The sequence below is a fragment of the Capricornis sumatraensis genome, chromosome 15 (assembly GCF_032405125.1).
Source record: "Capricornis sumatraensis isolate serow.1 chromosome 15, serow.2, whole genome shotgun sequence".
Taxonomy (NCBI): domain Eukaryota; kingdom Metazoa; phylum Chordata; class Mammalia; order Artiodactyla; family Bovidae; genus Capricornis; species Capricornis sumatraensis.
The window spans coordinates 37,432,260-37,445,157 of NC_091083.1; the positions used below are offsets into that span (position 1 = coordinate 37,432,260).

General features: G+C 37.2%; 1 protein-coding gene across 1 annotated transcript in view; it reads left to right on the plus strand.

The window, feature by feature from the left end:
• The first annotated feature begins 281 nt into the window (after positions 1-281).
• ZNF438 (zinc finger protein 438) overlaps positions 282-12,898 on the plus strand; it is a 130,845-nt gene continuing 118,228 nt past the window's right edge. The window contains exon 1 of the mRNA XM_068987465.1: positions 282-333. The gene's annotated coding sequence lies outside the window, so the exon portion shown is untranslated. The remainder of the gene's footprint in view (positions 334-12,898) is intronic.

A 12,898-nucleotide genomic window follows, 5' to 3' on the forward strand; every position in this document is an offset into this window, starting at 1 on the left:
TTTTCTACAACATTTTCTATTCATCTTAAAACTTGTATTAAATTTTGCATGCCTTCATCTTTAAATTAAAGATGTAATACATCTATGAAATTGTTCCTCACATTAGTTCTTTTGTTACCTTAAAAAAATACCATACTATAATTAAGAGTGAAATTTGGGGATGAAAGGAATACAGTTGTTGCATATATTTGATAAAAATGGATTATCCAAATATGATTGTGATAGCATTTTATACTTATATTTAATATTTATATTTGATTTATATTCTATTACAGGACTAATGAAAAGGATTCACCATATCTTAGGACTTTTTACTGTAGCCTTAAGAGATAGGTAAGTGCCAAGCATTTTTTGAAGAGATATATCTGAAACATTAAATAATTTGATTGCATCGGTTCCTGACAAAAATAGGCAAAGGAGTATATTTTACTTAAGCAATTTACCTTTTATTCTTCTCAGTAAAAATAGTATAAATACCATGTTTACATGAATTTAATGTAACATGCTCTGGTATCCAATAAATCACACTTTCCACGGAGCCTTCATTTATTTTCTGTAATAATGAGAACATTGTTAAAAGATGAACAAGTTAGGCATATTTTAAAACTTAAAGTCCTAAAAAGAAATCATTAAATGCAAAGTGGTGCCCTGGCTTGGATCTCAGGACTGAAAAAAGACATTAGTGAAAAAAACAGGTGAAATCCAAATAAAGTCTGTAGCTTAGTCAATAGTAATGTACCAACATCCTTTTCTTAATGGTGACAAATGTACCATGGTAATGTAAGATGCTAATTTTAGGTGGAATTTGGTAAAAGGAACATGAAAACTCTGTAGTACCTTTGCAGCTGTCCTGTAAATCTAAAATTATTCCAAGATAAAAAGTTTTAATTAAAGCCAAAAAATCAAGATTTATTTGAAAATTATATTCCTATAGAAAATTATAGGAATAGCTTTTCTGTGTAACAGTTTGAAAAATCAAAATGGCTGCTTTTAGAAAAACCCAGATTCCATGCAATAGAGATGCAGGGAAATATGAGACTATAGGTTTCATTTCACAGGTCACGGGAGGTGTGGGATTTCGTTTTCTGGACATTGACCTGGTGTCTGTGAACATCTTCTTGAACTCGGTTATAGACTTGCTCTTCAGTTCCTTTAAGGTACATGTGTGTTCTTCAGTGGTTTAGTACAACTCTTTCTATTAATATAAGCAGGCCCCTTACATGGTTCACAGACTACTATTCTTTTTGGTATATCTGTTAGAAGCAAAAACACCAGTGATGTGACTCAGTGGTTTGGAGTTGAGATCCTTTTAGGGTGGTTTTGTTTAGTCATAGTTACTTGAGCTTCTAGGTCAAGTGCTAGATACAGTTGACCTGTCATGAAGGAGTATGAATAAAGATGAGCATAACTCTTACATAGCCATTTCTGTAGTTGAGCTGAAATAATTGATTGCTGTCAGATAATTGAAATTCTGTTTCCAAAATGAACTCTAGCAGTATAACTCTTTTAAATTTCTATAAATATTAAAGGACTATAAGAAAGAAGCTCTGTAGTTTGCTGAAACTATTATATAACTTTCATTAATAAAATGAAATAGCCCTGCTGGCCTTATAAATGGTCTCCTGCTGCTGTTGCCAACTTTAGTGATTTTAGTTAAACTTAAATTTCATCAAGGGAAATAGAAATATATTGTACTTAAAAGATATAGACATTTAAAACAACAGACCCAGACCTGAATGACTTTTGCAGAATAATTATTGGCCTTGAAGAGTTCTTTTGCTTGATGATATTTTTTTAGAAGTGGTGTTATCAATATCATATCAACAGAATTTGCATCTTTACTTCCTAATTATATAACATACTTGTACTAGCCTTGGTAGAAAAGTTTTTAAAAAGGGAGGAACATTCTTTTAGGACAAGTTGAAATTTCATTATAGTTTACACAGACAAAACAAAAAAGTCTTTTTATTGTTCTTCTGTGCTCAAAGAGCATTAAAAGTGTTGTTTCTGGAAACATGCTTTACCATTCAGCTGGCTGGCTGTCATTTTATGGTCACCTAACGTAAAAATGAAGGTAGCACAAAGGTACTGCATACTTTCTGTGTACCCTTTGTACTTTTTGTTTACGATAGTCTCGTTTAATCTTCACAAACACCTATGAGCTAGTTTGGAATTCCCATCGTAGATGAGGTCAGAGGATAACAGATGTCTCCAGGCCAACCCTGAGGGTGTGAGGAAGAACGACTTGGTGCCCATGGTGTTCAGTACCTCCAGTCTGGTTCCTAATGTTACCAGCTTCCAGGGAGCCCTGAGTCCAAGGACACATGGTAAACTTCCCATTACTGCAACTTGTCTGGGTTAAGGATATCTAATCCCACTGGTGACCTAGAGCAGAATCCCCCAGGGTTACAGGCGTGGAGTAGAGTCTGCTGGTCCCCGTTCCAGCCTTGCCTTGGCTCATCCTCTGGCTCCTGAGCTTGTCAGTTGTTGTTCTCTGTCACCTGATTAATTGCTGAACACTCACTCATTGTGTGCTCCATTGATCAGATGCCAAGAACTCTTGGCAGCTCTGCGGAACATGATCTCAGTGTGCCTCCTGGTCAGTGCTGGGCAACTTGAAGTGGTTAGTGGGGGTGAGAACTTGGATTCAGAAGCCAGGACCCGCGCCAGAAGCCAGGGATGGGTAATTGAGTGGCTGGCATGTGAAGTGGAGCTCTCCAGACTCATCAGTAGTCTGGGAGGCAGAAGGGGAGCTGCACATGACTTTGAAAGGTGGTCTTTGAAGATCATGATGGCTGGCTGTGGATTTTGTAGTTTCTAGATATAAAATAATTCTAGTTGCTTTTTGAGGAGGAATGAGAATGTTGCCAGCTTATTCATTATACTGCTCATTACACTGGGCAGAGATCTCTCTGTTACTTTTACCCATCAGTTCCAGCTGTGTCCTTCTGTGGTTCTAAATCTCCAGTCCTCCTTACACTTAGCATAACATACAAATACAATTACAAAATCTCGTTTGCGGTCTCCTCTTCTTCATGGTCTCAGGAAGTTGCCTTTCTTCAGTCAGTTCATGACTGCTTTCTCCATTTTTTCTCTATGTGATCCCATGTATCCTTCACGCTAAATATCCGTTCCCCTTGTTTGTTTCTTTACCTCGATCTTTCCCATGAGCTCCAGGCTCCTATCCATGTCCCCCTGTCCAACATCTCTATTTAGAGGTATAATAAAATTTCAAACTTAATGGATCTACATAGAACTCTTAGACCGAGACTCCTGGCTGCTGCCAATGACTGTGGGTTCTGTCACTGACAGTGTCAAGTTGAAGCTTATCATCCTCAGCTTTTCAAACCCCAGTGTATATATGAATCCCTTGGATAGTTTGTTAAAATGTAGATTTTGATTAAGTCTGTTGTGGGGCCCAAGATTCTGCACTTCTAACAAGCTCCCAGGTACTGTTAATGCTGCTGATCCATGGACCCCACTCTGAGCAGCAGGGAATGTAAGTGCGTTCAGAGTAGATGCTTGTCAAGACCAGATCTGGGGCTGGGGGAGGTGAATGGGGTCCTGCAGGTCCCTCCCTCATCTCACCGTTGTCCCATCCGTGGTTAAGAATCATGTTATATACGGCAAAAACTAGCACATATTGTGAAGCAACTATACACCAATAAAAGTTTTTTAAAAAAGAAAAGTAGAATCATGTTTCTAAACACACAACTCTCAGTTATGCTTATAATTAAAAGGAAATTTAAAAAGTGGTATCTATACTATTATTTCAATTTAAATTAACAAAGATGTACGTGTGTGTGTGTGTTTATACATGTATATGCTTAGCCAAACTCTGTGAGGACACATGCCAAGTGTTAACAGTTGTTAATCTTCTAAGTGATAGATTTACAGATGGCATATATTTTCATCTTTATATATGTGGCCTTTTCCAATTTTCAGTAGTGAGCATAATTTTCTAGATATAGTTTATGATGATTAATGTTATTACAACTGTCAGGTATACTCCAGCTTAGTTCATCACAATGTCGCCTTGGAGGAAACATTTGCCTCCTACCACTCACTTACCTCTCTTCACCCTTCCCCCAAACATCTGCTCTTTTTTTCTTTTTTCCTCAATAAATGTATTAGCTCTTTAATGGTTTAGTGGGGGCTTCATATTAGGGCTTTAGGTCAGTATCTACCAGCACAATTAATAGAATAAGGGTAATTAAATAAGTACTTTTTTATATTCGATTTTTGTAATTTTTTTGTGTTCAATTTAAAAAAACTAAAGAAATACCCTTTTTCTTGCTTCTTTCTGTCCTAGGAAGGTATGCTCAGCAGGTTTCTTAGAGGGAGCTTAGTTTTCCTTTCAAACTTAAAATTCAGTAACCAAATTTAAAAGTGAAGTACCTGTCTCTTGCTATGGAACAGGGAAGGAAGTAACAAAGATACAAAATAGAAAAGCCTGATATACTTAAAATCTCACCTTCTTAAAAAGGTGAGTGTTGGACAGAGAAAGAATTTCTGAGATACACATAAAGGTGCCCCCGCAGATCTGGTAAACACCAAACCATGGATTCATAGGATAAAACTTGCAAAAGCTTGCAAGGACAATCTCATGAGAAATGAAAAATTACCAGGTCACTGTAAGAAAAGCCCTAGAGTAAAGGTTCCTCTATACAAACCCTAAAAGAACTTAAAACTAAGCCTCAAAAGAATCATATTAATCCTCAAGTATCAACTGTCTGCCAGAAATCCAACACTTTTTTAACAAATATAAGAAATCCAGCTTTCAGCTACATAAAATTCACAGTGAATTTCATCCAATCAAACATCATAGACAAACAAAGAAGCAGGAAAAAAATCCCATAACTAGGAGCCAATAGAAATAGACCCTGAAACAACAGATGATAGAACTAGCATACAGGTACTTTAAAATAGCTATTGTAAATATGGTTCCTGTAGATAAACATAATGAGAAATGAAATAAAAGATAGAAAAAAGAAAATATTGGAACATTAGAGATTTAAAAAAATACAGTATTTGAAATGAAAATTGTACTAGTATGGGACTAAGTACAGATTAGATCTTTCAGGAGAAAAGTTCAGTGAACTTGGAAACATGGTGAGAATTTAACCAAAAGCATCGAGAGAAGAAAGGTTGAAAAAGTATGCCTATCTCCACCACACTGCTGCTGCTAAGTTGCTCAGTCATGTCCGACTCTTTGCGACCCCATGGACTGTGGCCCATCAGGCTCCTCTGCTCATGGTATTCTCCAGGCAAGAATATTGGAGTGGGTTGCCATGCCCTTCTCCAGGGGATCTTCCTGACCCAGGGATCAAACCCTAATCTCCTGCATTGCAAGCAGATTCTTGACCATCTGAGCCACCATCTAATTCTATAATGGAGAATTATTATATATTATATTGCCTGTTATTGCCTGTATTGTAACAGGCAATACAAAGAAGCAAATGACATACATATTGACAGCGTAGAAATAAAAGGTCTTTATTTGTAGACAATATGATCACGTATAGAGAAAATGCTAAGAAGCTCCAAAAAACCGCTAGTATTTGTCATTGAATTTAGCAACCTTGAAGGACACAAAGCAGATACACAAATGAAGTGAAAGTTGCTTGGTCATGTTTAACTCTTTGAAATCCTATGGACTATACAGGGGTATATGTAGTCCATGGGGACTGTACAGTCCATGGAATTCTTCAGGCCAGAATGCTGGAGTGGATAGCCTTTCCCTTCTCCAGGGGATATTCCCAACCCAGGGATCGAACCCAGGTCTCCCGCGTTGTGGGTGGATTCTTTACCAGCTGAGCCACCAGGGAAGCATAAGGATACTGCAGTGGGTAGCTTATCTTCCTCTCCAGTGGATCTTCCCAACCTAGGAATTGAACCCAGGTCTCCCGCATTGCAGAAGGTTTCTTTACCAGCTGAGCTACCAGGTATAACCAACATACACAAAATCAATTGTAATTTTATATACCAGCAATGAAAAATTAGAAATTGAAAGTTAATATTTATATCAAAATACAATGGACCTGAAAAAAGAAAAAAAATTTACAAGAACAATATTGGAAGGTTTCTAGTACCTAATCTCAGGACTTCCTCTGCATTTTAAAGGTCCTTCTTTAAAGCTACAGTGATGAAGGCAGTGTTTGTCTAAGGTAAACATATATGTCAATGGAATAAAATAGAGAATCCAGAAATAGATGCACACTAGTAATGGTCAGCTGACTTCTTCTGACACTGATGCCAAGTTAATTCAATGGGGACAAGATAGTCTTTTTAACATACGGTACTGGAACACCTGAATATTCAATGTAAAAAAATTAACCTCAACCCTTACTTCTTCTGTATATAAAAATAACTTGAAAAGAATCATGGATCTAAATATAAAAGACTGACACTATAAAACTTCAAGAAAAAATTGCAGGAGAAAATATTTGTGAACTTGGGATAGGCAAAGATTTTTTGGGGGCCCAAAATGCATGAACCATAAAAGAAAAATTGACAAATGGGACTCCATCAAAATTTAAAACTTCTGTTCTTCCAGAGACATTGTTAAGAAAATGAAAAGGCAATCTGTAAACAGAGAAAATTTATTCACAATACATATACCTGACAGATGACTTGTGGCCAGAATATATAAAGAACTCTTAGAGCTCATTAGTTATATGACAGCCCAATTAGAAATCTAGGCATAAGAAAATAACAAATGGCCAGTTTTGCACAGGAAAAGGTCTTCAGCATCGTTAGACATCAGAATAATATAAACCCAAACAATGAGATACCATCAGATATTTATCAGAATAGCCAGTACTCAAAAGAAAAAGTGTTAGAATGGACGTTTCATATTTTGCTGGTAGGAAATCTAAATGATAAACCATTTAAACAGTTTGGCAGTGTGTTATAAAGTTAAGCATATTAATACTGCATGATCCAACAATTTTCTACTAAACGTTTACCTAAGAGAAATGAAACATGTTTAAACACATACTTGTACAGGAATGTCCGTAGCAGGTTTATTCATAATAGCCTCAAGCTGGAAGCAAGTTAAATTCCATCAGGTAGTAAATGGATGAACATGTTGTGGCATATCTATGCAGGGGTATACTACTCAGAACTTAAGGTAGTAATACTTAGCAACATGAATGAATCTCAGAAACATTATGCTGAGTTCAATAAGCCAGACACAAAAGAATACAAGCTCTGTGATTCCGATTCCATTTACTACCCACAGCTATTATACCAAAAATGCTAGGGAAAAAAATTTAATCTGTCGTGACAATAAACAGACACATTGTCATTTGCAGCTGAAACTGGAGTGTGATTGACTTGGATGAGGCACAAGAGGACCTTTCAGTTTGGTCAGTGTGTTCTATATTCTGACTGCAGTGGTGATTATATGGCTATATATGTGTTTATAAAATTCACTGAAATGTACACTAAAAATGTACATATTTTATTGTATATAAACTATACCTCAATAATGTTGTTTTGAAAAAATTCCAAAAATTTGAAAGTTATTTTACTAACAAAATGTTGTTGGTAGTGGTTTAGTTGCTAAGTTGTGTCCAGCTCTTGTGACCCCATGGACAGCAGCCTGCCAGACTCCACTGTCAATGGGATTCTTCAGGCAAAAGTACTGGAGTGGTTGCCATTTCCTTCTCTAGGGGATCTTCCCAACTCAGGAATTGAACCCAGGTCTTCTGCATTGCAGACAAATTCTCTACCAACTGAGCTATGAGGGAAGCCCAACGAAAGGTTAACTTCTGTCTAATGTTAGAAGACCTCTGTGTAAGGCTGAATTGACCCAAAAATTCCATTTAGATAAACCAGTATATACAATATAAATAATAATGCATGAGTTAAATATCCTTAAACATGAAAAGAGAGTAGATAAATCAGTTTAGTTAACCTATGGTTTGATATATTGGAATGGGACCCTAGCATCCTTAGAATTCATTGACATACCCTTTTAATTTCTTTAATTGATATTTCGTAATATCTTTGGCACTAAGAAGAATCCAGTTGAATGAAGTAACTGTGAACAATCCACTCTTGGTTTTCTTTTATTGTTCTTTTTTTTTTTTTTTTTTTGAACTGATAAGAATATGTGGATGATACTCCTGTGTCCCTTGGACTCTGTTCTTGCTTTTAGGAATAGAACTCCTAGATTTTGCCTGAGCACATACATGGCTGTCCTTCTAAAGGCAACATTTCTCTGCTTCTCTTGCAGCAGGGTATGGCTTTGGACTAAGGAGAGGTGACTGGTAATGTGTTTAAGGTTACGTCATTAAGGACAAGCCGCTTAATCTAGATTTTCTCTTTTCCTTTCCTGCTTGCTAAGATGTAACATCAGGCATAGCAGACTATGTCGATCCAGAGATGGAAGCCACGTGGAAGTTGATAGAGCCAGCCTGGGTCCCTGAATGATCTTGTGACACGCACCTCTCCTTGTACCCCACACTGGGACAGGAAAAAGAAAAGTCTCTAATTTTGGCTGTTGTATTTTTGAGTCTTTCTGTTATGGCAGGAAGTTTATACCCTAAGACAAATTGGAAAGCATTTAAGATTTTTAAGTTTTTCTCTGTGTGCTGTTTGGTTATAGCTAATATGTTTTGGTGTGTATTCTCAAGTAAAATAATTTCTAAAATAGTATATGATTTCATGCCAATAGTTCTTTTTGACCCAGTAGTTATTTAGGAGAGTGTTTCTCAAATTTATGAGTTACTTTTAAACTGTAGGTACTAATTATTAGTAAATGGAGACACAACATTCAGCTTTTCTAATTTTTAAATGTCTTTATGGACTAATTTATGATCGATTTTGGTAAGATTCCACAGATCTTTTTAAAGAAGTTGCCTTCTTTGTAAGATACCAAAATATTTATTTATTGTGTTGCTTAACTTTCCTATAGTTATTTTTTATCTGATCTATCAAAGAATTAAAGATATAAATCAGTGATTTCTTCCATTAATTTTTCTTTATATTTCTGTCCTGATATCTGTGTTCATGAGTTATTTAATTGTCAGCAGCTCAGTTGAAGACTGTACCTTTTATCAGAATAATGTGACTTTTTTCCTAATTTATATCTTTTGCTTTGTGTTTTAGCTAACATTAATATGCTACTTTAGTTTATATGTCCCTATATTTCTTACTATATCTATCCTTTATCTTTATATTTATCCTTTGTTTATCTTTCTGTGATTTCTTTAAGATATGTTTTCTATAACTGGAGCATGGTTGGATTTTTTAACCTATTGGAAAGAACCTTTGTCTTTTAACAGATATTATAACTCATTTATATTTATTATCAAAATTCATCTTTAATTGATTTTATTTCATTGATCTTGTTTTTGTTATAATGTCTTTGATTTTTCCATTATGTTTTAGACTTTTTACTGTTTGATTTAAATTTTGGTTTTGTTTAATTTGGTTTTGAATTTTGCCTGCTTTGAAATATTATTTTTTAAGAATTTTTTGAAACCTTAAATCTATATAGTACCTATATAGATTTTTCCAGGGGGAAAAAGAAATTGAATAAAAATGAAACTTGAAATTAATACATCAAATTTTATGTTTGATGAGACTGTGTTTGGGATTATTAAATATAATGGATTTCATGGTGATGGGTAGGGAACATTATTTACGAGAGATCTTGTTTTCTGTGCTGTCCCTGTCATACCTGTCAGGAGTGAGGTGGTATCCTCTGTTGTTTCTCAGTAGGAAGTGAGGAATTTAATAGGGCTGGCATGCGTGTGTGCTTAATCGCTTCAGCTATGTCCGGCTCTCTGTGACCCTGTGGACTCTGGCCTGCCAGGCTCCTCCCTCCATGGGGTTCTCCAGCAAGAAGACTGGAGCCGGTTGCCATTTCCTTCTCCAGGTTAATAAGGTGTACTTCTCTGTTTCTCAGTTTTCATTAATATCTGAGATTTTTATCTCAGACCATTATTAAGTTGTAATTTTGATAATTTATAAAATATTCATTTGGTTAACCTTTATAGTTATAATTTTATACATATAAAAATTATGAAAACCCTAATATTGTCACAACTTTAAATGAATTGCCATTGTTTTCCAAGTGTATATCAAAGTGAATTTTAAGAAAGTCATTATGCTATTGTGCCATATTACACTAATACTCATTTTCTTGATCTACTTCTGTATTATAGCTTAAAAAGACGCTTTCTTTTCATTATTGCCCACCTTCAGACCATTTCCCTGCTTATCAGACCAGAGGGAGAAAGAAATTGAAAAAATTCAAATCTGAAGTTAATATATCAAATTTTATATTTGATGAGACTGTGTTTGGGATGATTAAATATAATGGATTTCATGGTGATGGGTGGGGAGTATTATTTACCGATGATCTTGATTTCTGTGCTGTCCCTGTCAGTTACTGTATCCACAGCACAGGGCATGGCGTTTACATGCTCACCAATGTTTGCTCAGCGTCAGAGTCTGTCCTTGTGCTCGACACTCTGATAGGCTCTTTCCCTACCTTGGATGCTCCTAGCCCTTGACCTTCTCAAGTGGACGTCATCTCCATTCTGTCTCTATAATAAGTGTGCTTGTGTGTGGGGCTTTCTCATGTTTTTCAGAATATACTTGAGGACTATTTAGGGAAGTGGCACTTGGAGGACATGCAGCCTTGTCTTGGAAATTGTGTGGAGGGAACAGCCTGTAGCAGTTGCAAGGGATAATATCTTTAAGAAAATAGTGATGTTGCTAAGTTACTTTGTGAGGGAAGACTTGTCTTTCTCATATTTTTTTTTTAAATGATAATTATGTAGCTGGACTACCAAGATGCAGGGAGTGAGGGGAAGCTGAGAACAGTCTCTCCGGGGCTGCGGGTCAGGGTGAAGTTCTTGGCCAGCGACTCATGTCTGTGTGGTATGTGGAAAGCAAATGGGCTGAGGCGGCAGGAAGCCTGTTATTCTAGCTTTGGTTCTGTTTTCCTTTGTGACCATGGCAAACCTCTCAGCTCTTCTGGGCCTCAGGCTCGATCTGTTAAATGAGAAAGATGACTCTCCAAGATGCTTTCTAACTTTGAAACTCCACGCCTGACCAGGGCACCAGGGATAACCAGGGAATTTCCACTTGACAGCATTTTTATTTTTAATTTCATTTAAGCAGGGAAGTCAGCTTCATTTCATCTTGTAGTCAAGAGGAATAAATCACTTCTCTTACTACCTTGAGTAAGGAGAACTAGAAGGGTCATGTGTGACTCGTGTACTTATGACCTAACCTAATATTAGCAAGTGACACACGTTGTGGTGGACTGTCCCACTTACAACACCTGGAAGTAATCTGGTGATAGAATGACTCAGAGGAATGTGAAATTACCATCTTTCCCTGAGAAAACTAAGATATTTATTTAGACTCCCAGAAGGTTCTTGCCTTTGTTCCTGGTGTGTGTGTGTGTGTCTTGAGACTGAGGGTCCTGGGAGATAGATCCGCCGTGTGACCTTCAGCTGTTACTGACCATGGTTTTTGGCCTTTCCGAATCAACAGAAGTTGATAAGAGGCTAGATGAGAAATTCAAGCAAGGCTTTATTGGGGCCCCTGCTACAGCTGAGGGCAGAGAAAATAACATGTGCCCTTGCTTGCTTCCTGAGGTGGGTTGAACTAGTTCCTTATATGGGGTGAGGGTAGGGGCAGCAGGTCCAGGAGTTGGGCCAGAGGGATGGCTTGGGTGTTTTGCCCACCCCTTTGGTGGTATTGCATGCAGGGAGCATGTGTGCAGTACCCTGCTTTTGGTCCCAACACCCTGCTGTTGCTTCTGGCTCCTCAGAAGTGGTAGCTAGGTTCTTTTTGGTCTTTGTGTATCTTCTTGCCCATAATTTGCCCTAGCTATCATGCACACAGTTATTTTTAGTCCCTTATAGTTTTTTTTTTTTTTTTTTTGTATTTTGTGGCTTGAGGAGACTTTTGTCCAGGTGTGAGCCCTGTCTGTAGCAAAGGGTCCCAGGTCCCAGCTTGTCTCACAAGCAGCCATCAGACCTGAAGGTCACAGTGAAGATCCTTCATTGATGAGCTCCTAAGTGGTCCAAAAGCTGTTCACACTGAAATCTTGTTTCACAAGGTCAGCAACACGGAGCCGCCCAAGCTGGCTTTTTGTCAAAAACTGAGCTGGACATGATCACAAGTAGGGTGGGCAGAGAGAGTTTTCAGATAATGAATATGTCACAATTGTGAAAGAGCAAGGACACAGCACTGACTGAATGAAATCTGTGCAACTGTCAAAGGGTGACTGTTTCTGAAGAAGGGCTTTGTTTTGGCTCAGTTCTGGAGGATGATTCCCACAAAGGCGCCATCCAGAACAGTGTGGAGAAAAGATCATTGCTTCTCTTTGCTGTAGTCATCACTCTGAGGACTAAAAAGTTATTGAAAAGTTTTATTTCCTGCTCTATGAAGAGCTTCTGGGAGAGAAAAAAAGAGAATCCTTTCATTTCAGAAATGCATTTTGTTTCAGTAAATAGATGCTGTGAATAAGTCAAATAAAATGCAGAATAAATTTGAAACTTGGATACAAAATGTAGATGGTAGGCTTTTATTAAGTGCCACTGTGTGGTAGTCCTCTGGGGTGCAGAGACCAACATTAAGTTGCCTCTGTTCACAGGAAGTGAACTTAAATGAAGCTGATGGATAGATGGCTAATACTATGTTTCCACTGGGTTTTAGAGAGCAGCTACGCTGGAGATGCTGCATTAGATGTTGAGACTACAGGTGAAGTAGATAGAGTCTCTGTTCTCAAGACATTTAGAATGCACAGTGAGATGCCTCACCAGGTATGCAGAGCACCAGTTGTGCAGAGACATGTAGGAAGACATCAGTAGTTCGAATGCACAGGAGAGAATAATGTGGGAAATTTGAACCTGCTCTAAGAGAA